General features: G+C 46.0%; 1 long non-coding RNA gene across 1 annotated transcript in view; it reads left to right on the top strand.

Annotated features, from left to right (window-relative positions):
• The first annotated feature begins 2,182 nt into the window (after positions 1-2,182).
• The window catches only part of LOC114806341, a 48,551-nt gene continuing 30,727 nt past the window's right edge, over positions 2,183-20,006 (top strand). Inside the window, exon 1 of the long non-coding RNA XR_003754370.1 lies at positions 2,183-2,427. This is a non-coding gene — a long non-coding RNA (uncharacterized LOC114806341). The remainder of the gene's footprint in view (positions 2,428-20,006) is intronic.

Genomic DNA, 20,006 nt, shown 5'->3' with positions numbered 1-20,006 from the left:
TAAGAATCAAAAAGCTTAAGCGTTTCATGGCCAAGTAGACACAGAAGGGAATGCAGGTGGGGAAATGAGAGCTTAGTCAGGGAAGGTAGCTTGGACCTGGGGAATTTTAGGAGGGTTTTGAAGATGGGCAGAGCAGTGGACTGTTGGATAAGAAGGGGGAGAGAGTTCTGGGCCCGAGGGAAGCTGTGGACAAGTGGCAGGATAGATGAGATGGAGGTACAGAGAATAGATTTGCATTAGAGGAGTAGAGTGTGTGGGTTAGGTTGTAGTAGGAGATCAGCAAGGTAGGGAAGGAGAGAGAGGGCTGAATGAGTGGCTTAAAGCCAATGGCAAGAAGTTTCTGTTTGCTGTGGAGGATATTGTCTTCTTCTCCAAAACCTCCTGTCCTTGCAAGAGAGGTCTTCACAAGCCCTAGGAGAAGGAGGCACATTGGGGGCTCCTTAATTTCCTCAGACACATGCTTGGAATTCCAAACCTCAGAGCCTGGCTGGCAAGCATGATGTGGTGAGGGACATATATACAGTACTCTGGGGATGCTATCATCACCTTCACCATCATCATCATCAACAGCAATGACATGCTTTGAGCCCCTCCTTGGGGCAGAGTACTGAATTGGGAATTTGGAAACCAACAGCAGGGATGCAGACGTGGCCCCTGCTTCGAAGAGTTTGAGATCTTAAAAGATAGAATGGATCCTCTCAAATCTCTGTAGTGCTGGGGCCATACCACGTCACTGCCCTAATAGTAGCTCCATCCTGCCATAGTGAACACAGTTCTGGAACGTCTTCGCCACTAGCTAGCTGTGTGACTTTGAGCAAATCACTTAATTTCTCTGTGCCTTAGTTTCCTCATCTGTAAAACAGGGATTTAACACCTGTTTTCCCTACTACTCATTATGTTAACCCCACCTAGTACAGGAACTGTTTCTGACCTAATTATCTTTTATCTATCCTGGTGCTTAGTACAGTACCTGGCACATAGTAAGTGCTTAACAAATACCATTACTATTATTACTATTGTTAATATTACTATTAATAGTACTATACCATTACTATTATTATTAGTCAGCTGGCCTTTCCCTAACCTTTGATGTTCTGTGTACTTTCATTCAGTCTTTTATTCTACCCCATCCCTGCCACCAACAAGTTTAACAGAGGCCCCTCTAATTCCACTCCCTCTCTCCCTGCCCGGCCTCAACACTCCTGGGCTCTGCTCTGCAGGATCAACACTATTGATCATTCTTAGACCATAAGCCCTGTGTGGAACAGGAACTGTGTCCAAACTTATTATCCTGTATCTACCCTAGTGCTTAGTACAGTGCTTGGCACTTAGTAAATGTTTAACAAATATTATTATTGTTACATACACATAAACAATCATGCTCATTAAACATACATTAACATAGTTTACTGTGGCAGTGTATGCAGTCTAGTGGGAGGAACACACATCTGGAAATCACAAATCTCTGGTTCCAGTCCCAGTCTACCTCTGGTCTGCTGTGTGACCTTGGGAAAGTCACTTAACCTCTCTGTTTCTCAGTTCCCTCATTTGTAAAATGTGGAAAGCTACCTGCTCTCACTCACTCTTAGATTGGGAGCCCTGTTTTGGACAGAGCCTGTGTCTGATCTAATGATCTTATAATGGCTCTGGAATTTAGAGTATATTAAATGCTCAATAAATGTCATTATTATTTTGAAGGGATGATTATTATCATTTTCAAATAATGATTATTATTTTGGAATAATTATTATTATGAAATGGTAGCAGAGAAGAAGAAGAAAGCAGAAGAGAAGGAATGAAAGAGGAAAAGGATGAGAGGGGAAGAGAGGTGAGAGACGATAAGAGAAGAAGAGAGAGAACAAACTTATTCCTGCTTGTTTTTATTAGGGAAGGAGAGAGGCAGGTGCCCGAGGAGCAAAGTATCACGTTTATTTGCACATTAAACAGACTTGGAGTTGTGGAGCGACACAAGATACATGCTTGGCTGGGGTAGGTTTCGGGGAGGGAAAGGACCAGCGGGTCTAAATCATCAAAGCAGCTGTGCTTGTTAAGGGGGGGGGTGAGGGAAGCAACAGCAAGGAATTGACTGCCTCCTCCTCCACGCTGGGGAAGGGAAAGAGGTTGCATAATTCCTGCTGCCACAGCAGGCCCCCGTCCCCATCTCTCCCCAGCCTGCTCTCCTAATGGTAGGGTGATGATCAGAAAATCCTATTTTCACCATTCTCCTCAGCCATTGCCTGGCTTTGGCTGCTCGGGGTCTGACACATATTAGTGGGGGAAACCATCCTTTTCTGCAGTGCTTGGTGCCCATCATGGAGGCTGCTCTCCCTCCCTCCTCTGGTGCAGATTGTGCTCAGCCTGTCCTGGCTTCCCCTTCTCAGTGATGCTGCTGTTGCTGCTCTTGCTTGCTGATGACAGTCACAGTGGGTGAGTGTGCCCAGGGGGAAGAGGGAAAGAGGCAGATGCAAAAGGGCAGTTTGCTGTGGGGGAAGGACGGGACTCTATGAATTCCCAGGTCATGTGGGACCACATCTTGCCACCAAAGGGCAAGGAATGGTGCCAGCTTGGCTCCACCTTTCTGATTGAAGAGGGGTGGGCTGACAAATTAATTCCTGCCCAGAAAGCTAGGGGGTGGGAAGTAGGAATCTAATAACATTGTCCTTGCATGCCAAGTCCATCCATGGACCGAGCTCATACACTCGAGAATCACATTTGGTTCCAAGAAGTGCCAGATATGACTCACCAGTCATAAGATGCTGATTCCTGCTTTAGAAAAAAAGCACTGACTCCTCTAATGTGTTTAGCCATTCTTCGTCTTTCCTCTCATTCCCAGAGGATTTGATTCCAAGAGGCCACTAATGAATGTTCTGCTTATAATTGAAAATCCCAGAAGAGGACTGGTAGGGAGTATATTTTAGAACATATTATCCTACTACAGTAAAAGTTCAGTTATTTAGGATGCACAAAACTGAGGCCAGTTATGAAATAATTGAATTTTCCTAGTTTCATTGAAAATCAGCCACATTTATTGTTGCACTAGTAAATAAAAGGATGACATGTTCAATTAAGGGACCGGAGAGTATTACAGACAGTATTTAGTTATTTTCCTCGATTTATTTGGAAGTGACAATCTGCAGGTATGGGAGGTTCATTTTATGAACTCACTGAGCTGTGCAAATGTGTTCAGCCTTCCTCTTGCCTTCTGTTCTTCTTTCCACTATTTTGAACGGAGTCTATGTTGTCTTGATTTTTACATGGACATTCTCACATACACAGAGCTAGAATATGCACAGTTCTGTCTTTACTAAATGCTTCCAGAATGAAAAACAAGAGTCTGGATATGTGTTTTCATACTGTTCATTCTGAATGATTTTGTAGCATGCTCTTTCTCTCCTGAAACTCAGAAGTAGCTTCCAAAAAACACCTTCTTTCTAACTGCCAGTCCATATTGAACTGTGCGTAATCATTTCCTGCCCAGGTTGTGTGGTGTGTTTTGTTTTTGATCATGTTTTTTCAGAAATGACATACACTGGGATGTTTGTCAGGATGCCCACCTGCCCACCTCTGCGTAAATGAAACCGCATGACGTCTCAACGCGCTCCTCACTTCTACTGCCCTATGGCACTAGGCATCACCGCATTATGGGAAACACATTCTGTTTCAACCACATGAGGGGAAGTTTAATCCAGCTGCTTTTCCCTTTAACGGTCAGAGATACGGTTTTTCCTTCAGTTTTGGTCAATATGTCAGTGGCCTTTTGAGAAAAGACACTTGGGAATATGAGAAATGTGTTCCCCATTTTCTTTAGCTTGACTTTAGCTCTATGATTCTAGAAATATTGCATTTGAGTGTGAAAAAGAGAGAACAATTTTCACGCTGCCTCGTTCTAAAATTCTGGGGAAAGGTCACTTTTGTCTTCTCTTTGCATCTCAAGAAGCAGCATGGGCTAGTAGAAAGAACATGGACCTGGGAGTCAGGGTAGTTGGGTTCTAATCATGAAACTGCCAACTGTCTGCAGTTTGCTCTGGGGAAATCACTTCTCCGTGCTTCATTTTCTACCTCTGTAAAATGAAGATTCAATACTTGATAATAATAATAATAATAATAATAATAATGTCAGTATTTGTTAAGCACTTGCTATGTGCCAAGCCCTGTTCTAAGCTCTGGGGTAGATACAAGTTAATCAGGTTGTGCCACATAGGGCACTTGTAATGAGGTAACTGAGGCACAGAGAAATTAAGTGACTTGCTCAAGGTCACACAGCTGATAAGCGGCAGAGCCGGGATTAGAGCCCATGACCTCTGACTCCCAAGCCCATGTTCTTCCCACTAAGCCATGCTGCTTCTCACATAGGGCACTTGTAATGAGGTAACTGAGGCACAGAGAAATTAAGTGACTTGCTCAAGGTCACACAGCTGATAAGCGGCAGAGCCGGGATTAGAGCCCATGACCTCTGACTCCCAAGCCCATGTTCTTCCCACTAAGCCATGCTGCTTCTCTCTGATCTCTCCCCAATCTTCTCCCCGATCTCTCCCCACCTTAGACTTGGAGCCCCATTTCATTCATTCATTCATTCATTCATTCATTCATTCATTCATTCATTCATATTTATTGAGCAATTACTGTTGCAAAAGCAATGTACTAAGTGCTTGGAAAGTACAGTTCAGCAACCAAGAGAGACAATCCCTGCCCACAACGGGCTCACAGTCCAGAAGTGGGGAAACAGACATCAAAACAAGTAAACTGGCAACAGTAGCGTCAATATAGATAAGTAGAGTAATACATATATACATATCAAAACAAGTAAACCGGCATTAATTATAAATAAATAGAATTATAGATATGACATATATACACAAGTGCTGTGGGGCAAGGAGGGGCAGGTAGAGCAAAAGGAGCGAGCTGGGGCCATGGGGAGGGAAAAGAGAGCTGAAGAAAAAAGGAGGGCTCAGCCTGGGAAGGTCTCCTGGAGGAGGTGAGTCTTCAGTAGGGCTTTGAAGTGGGGGAATGTGACTGTTCGGAGGATTTGAGGAGGGAGGGCATTCCAGGCCAGAGGCAGGATGTGGGCCAGTGGTTGACGGTGGGATAGGTACAGGCACAGTGAGAAGCAAGTGTGTCTGGCCAAGGTATCTTGTTTCTATCTCAGTTAATACAGTGTTTGTCACACAGTAAGCGCTAAACAAATACAATTTATATTTTATTATTATTCTTATTGTTTTTATTTCACATTAAAAGTTCACCCAAGAGGAAGCGAACACAGTATCTACTTGGGCACTGCCTGAGTTTTAAAGGTTTGGTGATAAGAATTAGATAAATATTGCATTTTGGGGGTCATGATTCTGAAGGAAAAAAAAGGAAGAAAGAAAACCAGACTTCTGAGCCAGAGAATATAGGAAGCTCTTTGTGTGGCTCCAAAGAAAATTACTGTTGACTTAGGCCCTGCTTCCCTGACAATTATCTTCCTCTCTGCCTGGAACTCCCACCTAGGCATCAGAAAGAGAGAGAGAGTTGGGTGAGACAGCAAAAGAGGCAGAGAGAGAAGAAAAGAAAGAGAAGGAAGAAGGGAAGGAGAGAGGAAAAGAGGTTAAAAAAAGAGGAGGGAGAGAAAGAATTCCTGAGAGGGGAGTGAAAAAATAAGGATTTTTACTTCCTTTTTATGGCGGGGAAGCCCAGAGATCCAGGTTTTGTGGTATTTGGTCAAGAGGACGTGACTGGTCAGGGAACAAAATACGCAGCTCCTGATTCACAGCCGTGTGCTCTAACCACTAGTCTTCACTTCCTCTAGTCACCAAACTTCTAAAGTCCCCAGGAATGCCCCTGGAATGCCTGTGGTAGGGCCTTATGACACAGAAGGAGATAATGGAGAAAACACTTGAGGAAATGTAGAGCACTGAGGGAGTTTACTTATCAACCTCACCTAATCTGCCCCTTCCACTATGGGTCCATCTCTCCCCTCCCCCAGACTCCACCTCCTCCCTGGGCCATCTCACCCAGTTTTTTTGGTTCTGGACTTTCATTTATGTGTCAATGAGGGTACCCCTCAACCTGAATTCACTGCCTTGGGCCAGTCTGCTTTGTCTCCCCACTCTGGTGATCTCTGCCACCATCTTAGGATATAGAGTGGACAGACATAGGGAGGAAGGAGATCCATACTGTAGAAATGCAAAGAAATCAGAAAATACTAGTTGTAATGTTATTCATTATGCACTTACTCTAAGCAGAGTACTGTGCCTAAGCATTGGGGAAGAGTACACAGAAGCAGCATGGTCTAGTGGATAGAGCATGGGCCAGGGAGTTGGAAGGAGCTGGGATCTAATCCAGTCTCTGCACTTCTCTGCTGTGTGACCTTGAGCAAATCACTTCACTTCTTCGAGCCTCAGAGAATGGGGATTAAGACTGTGAGCTCCATGTGAGCCCATTGTGGGGAGGGATTGTCTCTCTGCTGTATTGTACTTTCCAGCGCTTAATACAGTTCTCTGCACACAGTAAGTGCTCAGTAAATACGACTGAATGAATGGGGACATGGGCTATGTCTACCCTGATTAGCTTGTATTTACTGCAGCATTTAGGACAGTGCCTGGCACAGAGTAAGCACTTAACAAAAAACATTTAAAAAAAGGAATACACATGTAAGAATAGACATGGTATCCAGCCCTCAAGAAGCTCACAATCCAAGAATAGAGAGAGGGGGCTGGGGCTGGTAACAAGGAGGAAATAAAACAATGGACACACAAAATCAATATAAAAGATGAGTACAGGATGAATATAAAATAAAACGAAAGGTGTAGGTTTCTTTGGCTAGAAGAGCAGTGTCAGCGTTTCCAAGGCCCGGAGTCCAGCAATCTGAGCCCCAGTGAAGGCCCCAGCTGCGGCCTCCCCAGTGTCCTTCATTTTGGGAAGGAGCCTGTTGCCATAGTTTCCGCTCTGCCTGTGGTTGAGAAGGAGGCCCTGTGATGTTGTGGTGGGGGGGCATGGGTGGAGGGGGCTAGACCATTGGTGGGTTGGCAGGCAGAGGTGGACATGGACACTGCTTCACTCACTCCCCCTGAGATAGAGAGGGAGGTAATGGATCATTTAGGTGGTTGACACCCTGGCCTTCCCTCTCTTTGAGAAGCAGTGTGGCTCAGTGGAAAGACCCCGGGCTTTGGAATCAGAGGTCATAAGTTCGAATCCCGGATCTGCCACTTGTCAGCTGTGTGACTGTGGGCAAGTCACTTAACTTCTCTGTGCCTCAGTTACCTCATCTGTAAAATGGGGATTAACTGTGAGCCTTACATGGGACAACCTGATTATCCTGTATCTACCCCAGCACTTAGAACAGTGCTCGGCACATAGTAAGTGCTTAACAAATACCAACATTATTACTATTATTATTCCAGTCTTTTTTGTTTAGGGATTGGGGTTTGGGGGGGGGAGTGGTGGTGGTAGTGTGTGTGTGTGTGTGTGTGTGTGTGTGTGTGTGTGTCTATACTTTCAGTGGCTAAAATTTCTGACCAAAGAGCCTTCTATGGTTTCTGCCAGGGTAGAGACCCTAGAGGAATCCTGAAAAAATAGCCATTTTAGTAGTCAGATGGTTTAGATCAAAGCAGCTGCCAAGGCAACCACCTGCCAGGTCATGGCATTGTACAGTAAGTGGCCTAGTGGAAAGAGCATGAGCCTGGGCATCAAAGCCAGTAGCCAGAATTTATCTTAACATCTGCCCCTGCGACCCCCCAGACTGTAAGCTCCTTTTGTTTGGTTTTGTTATCTGTCTCCCCCTTTTAGACTATGAGCCCGTTGTTGGGCAGGGATTGTCTCTATCTGTTTCCGAATTATACAATCCAAGCGTTTAGTACCATGCTCTGAACACAGAGTGTGCTCGCTAAATACAATTCAATGAATCAATGAATGAGAAGGTAACACGTCTGCTAACTCCATTATGCTATACTCGCCCAAGTGGTTAGTACAGTGCTCTGCCCACAGTAAACCCATGCATTAATCTTTTGACCTGGTTCCTAATCCTGGCTCTGTCATTACCCTGCTGTATGATCTTGAGCAAATCACTTCACTTCTCTGCACCTCAGTTTCCTCCTCCACAAAATGGGGATTCAATTCACTCCCTCTCCTTCAGACTGTGAGGCCCATCTGGAACAGGGACTGTGTCTGACCTATTTTGTATCTACTCCAGTGTTGAATATAGTGCGCTTACCAGATACCACCATTATTATTATTGCCACTCTGGCACAACATTGGCAAGGTGCTGTAGTCACTCTGTCTGTAAATGCCCCCTGTCAGTGAAAATTTCCTGCATACACTCACAAGGTGCTGCGCCTCTATCTAAATACTCACTCATTGCATGCTAGGCCCCGGCAGGAACGTGACCAGTGGGGATGAGAGAGTGTAAGAGTGTGAGTGCAAATCACCAGCACTAAGTTGATTCTTCTGAACATATTCTTGGCCCTGGTGTCTTAGGGCTGAGAAGCAGTGTGGCCTAAATGGATAGAGCACAGGCCTGGGAGTCAGAAGGACCTGGTTTCTAGTCTAGTCCACCATTTGTCTGCTGTGTGACCTTGGGCAAATCACTTCACTTCCTTGTGCCTCAATTACCTCATCTATAAAATGGGGTTCACGACTGTGAGCCCTATGTAGGACAGGGACTATGTCCAGTCTGATTACCTTGTATAATAATAATGATGGTATTTGTTAAGCGCTTACTATGTGCCAAGCACTTTTCTAAGTGCTAAGGGAGATACAAGGTAACCAGGTTGTTCCACTTGGGGCTCACAGTCTTAATCCCCATTTTCCAGATGAGGCAACTGAGGCACAGAGAAGTTAGGTGAATTGCGCAAAGTCACATAACTGACAAGTGCCGGAACTGGGATTAAAACCCACTACCTCTGACGCCCAGGCCCAGGCTCTTTCTACTAAGCCATACTGCTTCCTACCTGTATCTACCTCAGTGCTTAGAACAGTGCCTGGGGCATAATAAGCACTTAACAGATACTATTAGAAAAAAAAAATCCACCCATTGTCACCATCTTGAGACTCCCCATGTATTCCGTATCAGGGGCTAGAAAGATAAAAAGGTGTGTGGGAATAAGCGTGGCCTAGTAGCAAGAGCATGGGCCTGGGAGTCAGAGGAACCCAGCTCTGCCAATTGCTTGCTCTGTGACCTTGGGGAAGTCCCTTTACTTACCTGTGCCTCAGTTTCCTCAACTGTAAAATAGGGATCAAATATCCATTCTCTCTCCTATTTAAACAGTGAGCCCCATGAAGGACAGAAACTTAATCCTAATTAAGATATTCCTACTCTAGTGCTTAGAACAATGTTTGACACATAGTAATCACTTAAATACCATTTTTTTAAGAATAGGGGAGAAAGCAGAAGATCTTTAGTCACTTTTGAGATAGAGTTTAAAAAAATCCTCCAGAAGGAACCTCTAAAATAGCAAAAGAAGAATAAGAGATGACCTTAAAATTGTGAAAGGGGAAGTAAAATAGGACAAAGATAAAAGGCCTTTGGTAAGGGGTTAGGGATTTGAAGTTAGAGAGGCAAAGAAGCAGAAGAAGGGGAAAGAGTGAGGTCCTGAAGATTCCGAAGAAGATGAAGGATGAAAAAAGGGGAAGAAGAAAGTGGAAGGCCTGGAGAGAAGGGGGGCCTTTTAGCAGCAGGAACACACAAAACTCAAATATCCTCAATATCTGATACTGAACTAGGAGTTGGGAAAATAGAAAAAAGGTAGAAAAGAGATGGAAAAAAATCAGATGAACTGGAGGAAGCAGAGCATGAAGGAGTGAAATGACCAAGAAATATAAGAAAAATAAAAGGGCCTGTCTTTGACATTGGAAGGGGTGATGACTTACATTGAAAAGAACAAAAGATATGACATATGGGTCACTGAAAGAAGAAAGTTGTGATCTATTGATGTTGTAGAAAATGAAACTGGGAATGAACGAAGCTCTCGTAACTCTCATCATCCTGATCCTCAAAGGCAGGGATCTAGATTCTCACTTCAGTTCCCAAGTGACCAGTACTGAGTATTCAGTCAATCAGTCTATGGTATGCATTGAGCATTTATTATGTGCAGAGCACTGTACTAAGTGCTTGGGAGAGTACAATGCAACAGAATTAGCAGACACATTCTCTGCCCAAAATGATGCTACTTATTAAACACTTCCTATAGAACAAGTACTCTGTAAAACATGGGGCTCACAGCCTAAGAGTGAGAATAGATATTTTATCCCCATTTTGCAAATAAGAAAACTGAGGCACAGAGAAGGTAAGTGACTTGCTCAAGGTCCCACTGCTGGAATTGCAGAGACAGGACTAGAACCCAGGTCTTCTAATTCCCAGTCCTATGTTCCAGTTACAAGGAATTTCTGATCTTCTATAACCTTGTCATTTTCTTTGACTCCTCTCTCTCATTCAACCCACGTATTCAATCCGTCACCAAATCCTGTAGGTCCCACCATCACAACATCGCTAAAATCCACCCCTTCCTCTCCATTCAAACTGCTACCACGTTAATACAGCCACTCATCCTATCCTGCCTAGATTACTATATTGGCTTCCTTGCTTACCTCCCAACCTCCTGCCTCTCCCCACTCCGGTCCATACTTCCCTCCTCTGCCCAGACCATCTTTCTACAGAAACATTCAGGACATGTCACCCCCCTCCTCAAAAATCCCCATTGGGTGCCTATCCACCTCCATATGAAACAAAAACTCCTCACCATTGGCTTTAAAGAACTCCATCACCTTGCCCCCTCCTATCTCATCTCCCTTCTCTCCTTCTACAACCCAGCCCGCATGCTTAGCTCCTTTAATGCTAATCTTCTCATTGTGCCTCGATCTCACCTTCCTCCCTGATGACCCCTGGCTCATGTCTTACCTCTGGCCTAGAACACCCTTCTTCCTCAAAGTCACCAAACATTTACTCTCCCCACCCTTCAAAGCCTTACCATAGACACATCTCCTCCCAGAGGCCTTCCCAGACTAAGCCCCACTTTTCCTCATCTCCCATTCCCTTCTGCAGCACCCTGACCTGCTCCCTTTGCTCTTTCCCTCTCTCCCAGCCCCACACAACACAAACACACACACACGCATCTGAATTTATTTGTATTGTTGTCTATATTGATGTCTGTCTCCCCCCATCTAGACTGTGAGCTTGCTGTGGGCTGGGATTGTCACTCTTAATTGTTGTATTGTACTTTCCCAATTGCTTAGTACAGTGCTCTGCACTCAGTAAGGGCTTAAGAAATACGAATGGATGGATGGATGGATGGATGGATGGATGGATGGATGGATGGATGGATGGATGGATGGATGAATGAATGAATGAAAGAATGAAAGAATGAATGAATGAAAAAGAAGAGACAGTTGATGGGCCAAGTAAGTATGAGAAAAAGCATAGGCCTAGAAATCAGAGGACATGGATTCTGGAGAAGCAGCATGGCTTAGTGGAAAGAGCACAGCCTTGGGAGTCAGAGAACTTGGGTTCTAATCTGGCTCCATCACTTGTCTGCTGTGTGACCTTGGGCAAGTCACTTTGCTTCTCTGGGCCTCAGTTACCTCATCTGTAAAATGGGGATTAAGACTGTGAGCCCCATGTGTGACAACCTGATTACCTTGTATCTACCCCAGTGCTAAGAACAGTGCTTGGCACATAGTAAGCACTTAACAAATATCATTATTAATAATAATAATAATAATAATACTGACTTGGCCTATTGCTTGTTGTATCACCTTGGGTAAGTCATTCAACGTTTTTGTGCCTCACTTGCCTCATCAATAAAAAGGGGATTTAATACCTGTACTCCCTTCTGCTTAGCCTTTAAGACCCATCTTGAAGCGGGACTGTATCCAACTGCATTAATTTATTAATGACTTAGAACAGTGCGAGCACTGACAGAATAAAGTGTGAAACTAATACTATTCATAGAGAGATAGAAAATCATGAAGGTTTACAGCAAAGTCCCAAAATGCAACTAGTATGTGAAAATATTCTTTGTCCTCTAGCTCCAGCCTACTCACTGTACCTCAATCTCATCTATCTCACTGCTGTAAACGCCCTGCCCACATCCTTTCTCTGATCTGGAACTCCCTCCGCCATACATACCCCCGCCGATTGTTCCGGACCTTTAACTCTCTCCTTAGGCCCCCTGTTCCTCCCCCTCCCCCATCTCTCACCCCTAATGATCTGGAGACCTATTTCCTCACGAAAATCAACACGATCAGGTCTGAGCTCCCCAAAGTCACCCCTCCGCCTCTCCCCTCCCCCCCAACAACCCCCTCCCCTACTTTCCCATCCTTCCCTGCAGTATCCTCAGAGGAGATCTCCTCCCTCCTCGCAAGTGCCACCCCCTCCACCTGCGCCTCGGACCCCATTCCCTCTCACCTTCTTAAAACCATCGCCCCTGCCCTCCTCCCTTCCTTAACTTCTATTTTTAACCACTCAATCTCCAAGGGCTCCTTCCCCTCTGCCTTCAAACATGCCCACGTCTCCCCCATCCTAAAAAAACCCGCTCTTGACCCCACTTCCCCCTCCAGTTATCATCCTATCTCCCTACTACCCTTCCTTTCCAAAATCTTAGAACGAGTCGTCTACAATCGATGCCTAGAATTCCTTAACTCCCATTCTCTCCTAGACCCCCTCCAATCTGGCTTCCGTCCCCTCCACTCTACCGAGACTGCTCTCTCTAAGGTCACCCATGACCTCCTTCTTGCCAAATCCAATGGCTCCTACTCCATTCTGATCCTCCTTGACCTCTCTGCTGCCTTTGACACTGTTGACCATCCCCTCCTCCTTCATACCTTATCTCACCTTGGCTTCACGGACTCTGTCCTCTCCTGGTTCTCCTCTTACCTCTCTGGCCGATCATTCTCGGTCTCCTACGCTGGAGCCTCCTCCCCCTCCCATCCTTTAATTAATGTTGGTATTTGTTAAGCGCTTACTATGTGCCGAGCACTGTTCTAAGCGCTGGGGTAGACATAGGGGAATCAGGTTGTCCCACGTGGGGCTCACAGTCTTAATCCCCATTTTACAGATGAGGGAACTGAGGCACAGAGAAGTTAAGTGACTTGCCCACAGTCACACAGCCGACAAGTGGCAGAGCTGGGATTCGAACTCATGAGCCCTGACTCCAAAGCCCATGCTCTTTCCACTGAGCCACGCTGCTTTAACTGTTGGAGTTCCTCAAGGGTCAGTTCTTGGCCCTCTTCTGTTCTCCATTTACACTCACTCCCTCGGTGAACTCATCCGCTCTCACGGCTTTGACTACCATCTCTACGCAGATGACACGCAAATCTACATCTCCGCCCCTGTCCTCTCCCCCTCCCTTCAGGCTCGCATCTCCTCCTGCCTCCGGGACGTCTCCACCTGGATGTCGGCCCGCCACCTAAAACTCAACATGAGCAAGACTGAGCTCCTCATCTTCCCTCCCAAGCCCGGTCCGCTCCCAGACTTCTCTATCACCGTGGATGGCACGACCATCCTTCCCGTCCCGCAGGCCCGCAATCTCGGTGTCATCCTTGACTCGTCCCTCTCATTCACCCCACATATCCTATCCGTTACCAAGACCTGCCGGTTTCACCTCTACAATATCGCCGAGATCCGCCCTTTCCTCTCCACCCAAACGGCTACCTTACTATTACGGGCTCTCGTTATATCCCGGCTAGACTACTGTGTCAGCCTTCTCTCTGACTTCCCTTCCTCCTCTCTCGCCCCGCTCCGGTCTATTCTTCACTCCGCTGCCCGGCTCATCTTCCTGCAGAAACGATCTGGGCATGTCACTCCCCTTCTTAAACAACTCCAGTGGTTGCCTATTGACCTCCGCTGCAAACAAAAACTCCTCACTCTAGGCTTCAAGGCTCTCCATCACCTTGCCCCTTCCTACCTCTCCTCCCTTCTCTTTTTCTACCGCCCACCCCGCACGCTCCGCTCCTCTGCCGCCCACCTCCTCGCCGTTCCTCGGTCTCGCCTATCCCGCCGTCGACCCCTGGGTCACGTCCTCCCGCGGTCCTGGAACGCCCTCCCTCCTCACCTCCGCCAAACTGATTCTCTTTCCCTCTTCAAAACCTTACTTAAAAATCACCTCCTCCAAGAGGCGTTCCCAGACTGAGCTCCTCTTCCCCCTCTACTCCCTCTGCCATCCCCCCTTTACCTCTCCGCAGCTAAAGCCTCATTTTCCCCTTTTCCCTCTGCTCCTCCACCTCTCCCTTCCCATCCCCACAGCACTGTACTCGTCCGCTCAACTGTATATATTTTCGTTACCCTATTTATTTTGTTAATGAATTGTACATCGCCTCGATTCTATTTAGTTGCCATTGTTTTTACGAGATGTTCTTCCCCTTGACGCTGTTTAGTGCCATTGTTCTTGTCTGTCCGTCTCCCCCGATTAGACTGTAAGCCCGTCAAACGGCAGGGACTGTCTCTATCTGTTGCCGACTTGTTCATCCCAAGCGCTTAGTACAGTGCTCTGCACATAGTAAGCGCTCAATAAATACTATTGAATGAATGAATACATATAAGCTGAACCCCTGCTCTTCCCACCTTTGAAGCCCTGCCAAAATCATATATACTCCAAAAGAACTCTTCTGATGAAGCTACCATTCTCCTGTTTGCCCTCTGGTCTGCTGGGCCTATGCCTATGCACTATGCCTATTTTAAGTGCCTATGCACTTGGATCTGTATTCCTTCCACTCTTGATCTTCACCCCATCCTCAGCCCCACAGCACTTATATCCACACACTTATTTTCTCCCACTTTCCCTATCTGCAATTTATTTGAATGTCTGTCTTCTTCTCTAGACTGTAAGCTCTTAATGGGCAGGAACTATGTTAACCACCACAGAGAAGCAGCATGGTTTAGTGGAAAGAGCACGGGCTTGGGAGTCAGAGGTCATGGGTTCTAATCCCAGCTCTGCCACTTGTCAGCTGCGTGACTTTGGGCAAGTCACTTAAATTCTGTGTTCCTCAGTTACCTCATCTATAAAATGGGGATTAAGGCTGTGAGCCCCACATGGGACAACCTGATTAGCTTGTATCTACCCCAGCACTTAGAATAGTGCTTGGCACATAGTAAGTGCTTAAAAAATGCCAAAAAAAACCCTCTAAAAAACCCCAACTCTATTTTATTGTACTCTTCCAAACACTTAGTACAGTGTGTCTGCTGTGTGATTTGGGCAAATCACTTAACTTCTCTGAGCCTCAGTTACATCATCTGTAAAATGGGGATTGAGACTGTGAGCCCCACGTGGGACAGGGACTGATTCCAACCGGATTTGCTTGTATCCACCCCAGCGCTTAGTACAGTGCCTTGCACAAACACTTAAAATTATTATTATTATTGTTGAACTCAATAACTCAATTAGAACTCAATCAATACCATTTATTGATACATGCTCTTAGGATTAGTGGTTGAATAGGGGAAGAGTTAATGAGAAGAGAGCTGAGGTTACCTTTGCAATCTGGGGTTCTTTGCAACCAATCAGTGGTAAGCACACAGTAAGCACTCAATAAATATGATTAAATGAATGAGTGATATTTGTTGAGCACTTACTTTGTGCACAGCACGGTACTAAGCACTTGGAAAGCACAATACAACTGAGTTGGTAGATATAATCCCTGCCCACCACAAGCTTACAGTCTACCAGTAGAGACTGCTTAAACCAAAGATCCGTTTATGAGATCTTCTGGTGTTGGCATTATTCCAAGTAGACACCTAGGCAAAAGAGACAATGTAGTTGGTGTTTTGAATCCAATAATTACTTATGCAGATAATTTAACAATCACAGTGGATAAGAAGGAAACTGCATATTATTTCCTGGTGTCTGAAGCTTTGGATGCTAAAATAAGTTGGCAACAGGAGCAGGAGGAGCAGCAGTGGCAACAGTAACAGCCTCCTCCAACAGATGAGAAAGATTTTTCATCCTGGGTGAGTTACATATGTGTTACCCATGGCTAAGGCTGAGCTGAAACTAGCAAGGTTTGCTGCAATCTGGGGTCAGGAGAGAGGGCCCCATGTCCTCAGTCCAAGGTTTTTCCCACGGTCTTTTCTCCATCTCCTGCCAGCCTGGGCTTCAAAACTCCTTGATTGATTACAAGAGGATTTTTGTAACCACTCTGGAGAAATAAAATCCATATGGTAAAGAGGAAGTTGACATAGTGGATTCCAAAAGGAGGGGTAAGCCCAGAACCATTTAGTACTCCGATAGGTTTTATGGTAGAGCATGGGCCTGGGAGTCAGAAGCCCTGGGTTCAAATCCTGGATCCACCACGTGTCTGCTGTATGACCTTGGGGAAATCACTTCACTTCTCTATGACTCATTTCCTTCATCTGTAAAATGGGGATTAAGTCTGTGAGCCCCATGTGAAACAGGGACACTGTCCAACTTGATTTGCTTATATCCACCCCAGTGCTTAGTATAATGCCTGGCACATAGCAAGTGCTTAACAAATGCCACAACTATTATTATTATTATTATCATTTTGTCAGTTTAGAAGAGAAAGGAGAGCGAGAGAGATAGGGGTCAGTATTTTAGATACCATCTGCCTTGATTGGACATGTATGGATGGGATAAGCCCCACTGTAGAGAAGAAAGGGAGATACAGAAAAGCTGCAACAAACAAGATGAAATGAGTCAACTCATGAATTTGGGGTCTAGGGGGATTTCTCTCTAATGACAGGATAGTAGAGGAAAGGGTGTATTAGAATTTTTCTAGCAGGGGCATAAGATTCTAGGGATCTCTTCACAAAGCCAGTGGGGATATCATTAGACTTTTTTTTTAATGGTATTTGTTAAGCACTTACTATGTGCCAGACACCATTCTAACTGCTTGGGTAGATCAGATTGGACACAGTCCATGTCTCACATGGGGCTCACAGATGAGCACTGAGGACCAGAGAAGTTAAGTGACTTGTCCAAGATCACACAGCAGACGAGTGGTGGAGCAAGGTCTAGAACTCGGGTCCTTGTGACTCCCAGGCCGCTACTATATCTGTTGAGGTGAGAATACTGGGAAGCCCAGCAAGAAGTGGTGCGATAGCAGCTGGAGTTGGGAATGGGGAAGTGGGTGGGGGTTGAATGGAGGTAGCACTTCGGATAACACCTTGAAATAACAATAACAGTCCCTCCCTCCTCCTGCCCCTTTTCAACTATCCCATCTTTCCCACCAATACCTCAAGAGGGGAGCTCTTGCATTCTCTCAAAATCACCCTCTCCAGCTGCGCCTCTGATCCCATCCCTTCACACTTGATCAAAGTGTTTGCTTCATCTCTTCTTCCTTTTCAGACCTCCATCTTCAACTGTTCACTTTGCAGTGGTTTTTCCTCCTCTGCTTCCAAACATGCTCATCTCTCCTCTATTCCAAGATACCTTCCCTTGACCAAGTGACTCCCTCCCTTCTAGACTGTGAGCTCATTGTGGGCAGGGATTGTCTCTCTTTATTGCTGTATTGTACTTTCTAAGCACTTAGTACAGTGCTCTGCACATAGTAAGTGCTCAATAAATACAATTGAATGAATATAGTTACCATCCTATCTCCCTTCTGTCACTTCTGTCCAAACTCCTTGAGTGAGTTGTCTACAACTGCTACCTCAGGTTCGTCTCCTCCAATTCTCTTCTTGATCCTCTCCAGTCAGGCTTCTGCCTCCTTCACTCCGTAGAAACTGCCCTCTCAAAGGTCACCAATGATCTTCTTATCAATTCCAATGGCCTCTACTCCATCTTAATCCTCCTCAACCTCCACCAACACTCTATCCTCCCCTCTCCTGGTTTTTCTCTTATCTCATTGATAGGAGACTCATTCTCAGTCTCTTTCTCAGGCTCCTCCTCTGCTTCCCACCCCCTAACTTTGGGCATCCCTCAAGTTTCAGTTATGGGTCCCCTTCTATTCTCCATCTACACCCACTGCCTTGGAGAACATATTTGCTCCCATGGCTTCAACTACCACCTCTATGCAATTGATTCCCAAACCTACATTTCCCTTCCTTATCTCTTTCCTTCTCTGCAGTCTCACATTTCATCCTGCGTTCAGTGTGGCTCAGTGGAAAGAGCCTGGGCTTCAGAGTCAGAGGTCATGAGTTTGACTCCCGGCTCTGCCACTTGTCAGCTGTGTGACTGTGGGCAAGTCACTTAACTTCTCTGTGCCTCAGTTACCTCATCTGTAAAATGGGGATTAACTGTGAGCCTCACGTGGGATGACCTGATTACCCTGTATCTACCCCAACACTTAGAACAGTGCTCTGCACACAGTAAGCGCTTAACAAATACCAGCATTATTATTATTATTGCTTGATTATCCTGCCATCACCTCAAACTTAACATGTCCAAAACAGATCTCCTTGTCTTCCCAACTAAATCCTGTCCTCTCCCTGACTTTCCCATCACAGTAGACAGCACCACCATTCTTCCTGTCTCACTCATTCAATAGTATTTATTGAGCGCTTACTATGTGCAGAGCACTGTACTAAGCGCTTGGGATGAACAAGTCGGCAACAGATAGAGACAGTCCCTGCCGTTTGACGGGCTTACAGTCTAATAGGGGGAGACGGACAGACAAGAGCAATGGCAATAAATAGAGTCAAGGGGAAGAACATCTCGTAAAAACAATGGCAACTAAATAGAATCAAGGCGATGTACAATTCATTAACAAAATAAATAGGGTAATGGAAATATATACTTATCCCCTATGTCTACCCCAGCACTTAGAACAGTGCTCCGCACATAGTAAGCACTTAACAAATACCAACATTATTATTATTATTATTATTATACAGTTGAGCGGACGAGTACAGTGCTGTGGGGATGGGAAGGGAGAGGTGGAGGAGCAGAGGGAAAAGGGGAAAAAGAGGGTTTAGCTGCAGAGAGGTAAAGCGGGGGTGGCAGAGGGAGTAGAGGGAGAAGAGGAGCTCAGTCTGGGAAGGCCTCTTGGAGGAGGTGAGTTTTAAGTAGGGTTTTGAAGAGGGGAAGAGAATCAGTTTGGCGGAGGTGAGGAGGGAGGGCATTCCAGGACCGCGGGAGGACGTGGCCCAGGGGTCGATGGCGGGATAGGCGAGACGGAGGGACAGTGAGGAGGTGGGCGGCAGAGGAGCGGAGCGTGGGGGGTGGGTGGTAGAAAGAGAGAAGGGAGGAGAGGTAGGAAGGGGCAAGGTGATGTAGAGCCTTGAAGCCTAGAGTGAGGAGTTTTTGTTTGGAGCGGAGGTTGATAGGCAACCACTGGAGTTGTTTAAGAAGGGGAGTGACATGCCCAGATCGTTTCTGCAGGAAGATGAGCCGGGCAGCGGAGTGAAGAATAGACTGGAGCGGGGCGAGAGAGGAGGAAGGGAGGTCAGAGAGAAGGCTGACACAGTAGTCTAGCCGGGATATAACGAGAGCCTGTAGCAGTAAGGTAGCCGTTTGGGTGGAGAGGAAAGGGCGGATCTTGGCGATATTGTAGAGGTGAAACCGGCAGGTCTTGGTAACGGATAGGATGTGTGGGGTGAACGAAAGAGACGAGTCAAGGATGACACCGAGATTGCGGGCCTGAGAGACAGGAAGGATGGTCGTGCCATCCACGGTGATAGAGAAGTCTGGGAGAGGACCGGGTTTGGGAGGGAAGATGAGGAGCTCAGTCTTGCTCATGTTGAGTTTTAGGTGGCGGGCCGACATCCAGGTGGAGACGTCCTGGAGGCAGGAGGAGATGGGAGCCTGAAGGGAGGGGGAGAGGACAGGGGCGGAGATGTAGATCTGCGTGTCATCTGCGTAGAGATAGTAGTCAAAGCCTTGAGAGCGAATGAGTTCACCGAGGGAGCCTGTAACCTTGGTGTTATTCTTAACTCATCTCTCTCATTCATCCAACATTCAGTTTGTCACTAAAGCCTGTTGAATCAACCTTCACAACATCAGTAAAAATCCTTTCTTTCCTCTCCTCCAAACTGTTACCGTGTGAATCCAAATATATAACCTATCTCACTTTGATTACTGTATCAACATCCTAGCTGACCTCCCTGCCTCCTGTGCCTTCTCCCACCAGTCTCTACTTCACTC

This window comes from Ornithorhynchus anatinus, chromosome 2, assembly GCF_004115215.2.
Source record: "Ornithorhynchus anatinus isolate Pmale09 chromosome 2, mOrnAna1.pri.v4, whole genome shotgun sequence".
NCBI classification, from domain to species: domain Eukaryota; kingdom Metazoa; phylum Chordata; class Mammalia; order Monotremata; family Ornithorhynchidae; genus Ornithorhynchus; species Ornithorhynchus anatinus.
The sequence above is the reverse complement of the archived record's forward strand: the minus strand, read 5'-3'. Positions and strand labels throughout refer to the sequence as shown.